Genomic DNA, 890 nt, shown 5'->3' with positions numbered 1-890 from the left:
AATGCTACTGATTTTTGCATGTTGATTTTGTATCCTGCAACTTTACTGAAATTGTTTATCACCTCTAAGAGATTTTTCGTAGAGTCTTTAGGTTTTTCTATATGTAGGCTCATGTCATCTGCAAATACAGACAGTTTGACTTCATCTTTCCAATCTGGATGCCCTTTATTTCTCTTGCCTAATTGCTGTGGCTAGTTCTTCCAATACTATGTTAAATTTGAGTGGTGAGAGTGGGCATTCTTGTCTTGTTCCTGTAATCATTCAGGATGATATTGGCACTGGGTTTGTAGTAAATAGCTTTTATTGTGCTGACATAATTTTCTTCTATACCTAATTTGCTGAGTCTTTATCATGAAGGGATGTTGAATTTTGTTAAATGCTTTTTCTGCAAATATTGGGAAAATCACATGGTTTTTGTCCTTGAGTTTGTTGATGCAGTTTATCACATTTATTGGCTTACAAATGCTGAACCATCCTTGCATCCCTGGATGAATTCTACTTGATCATGGTGTATAATTTTTTTGATATGTTGATGTATTCTGATTGCTAATATTTTGTGAAGGATTTTTGTGTCTGTGTTCATCAGAAATATTGGCTTGTATTTTTCATTTTTTGTCGTATGTCTGATTTTGGTATCAAGGTGATGCTGGCCTCATAGGAAGAGTTTGTCAGAATGGTCTCTGTTTCAATTTTTTAGAATAATTTGAAGAGAATTGGCATCAGTTCCTCTTTAAAAGTTTGGTAGGCTTTGGTAGTAAAGCCATCTGATTCTGGGCTTTTCTTTGTTGGAAGACTACTGATTACTGCTTCACTCTCGTTGCTTGTTATCAGTCTGTTCAGATTTTCTAAGTGATGGAGTTTGGATGTGTTGTCCCCTCCAAAACTCATGT

This window comes from Galeopterus variegatus, unplaced genomic scaffold, assembly GCF_000696425.1.
Source record: "Galeopterus variegatus unplaced genomic scaffold, G_variegatus-3.0.2 Scaffold14044, whole genome shotgun sequence".
NCBI lineage: Eukaryota > Metazoa > Chordata > Mammalia > Dermoptera > Cynocephalidae > Galeopterus > Galeopterus variegatus.
The sequence above is the reverse complement of the archived record's forward strand: the minus strand, read 5'-3'. Positions refer to the sequence as shown.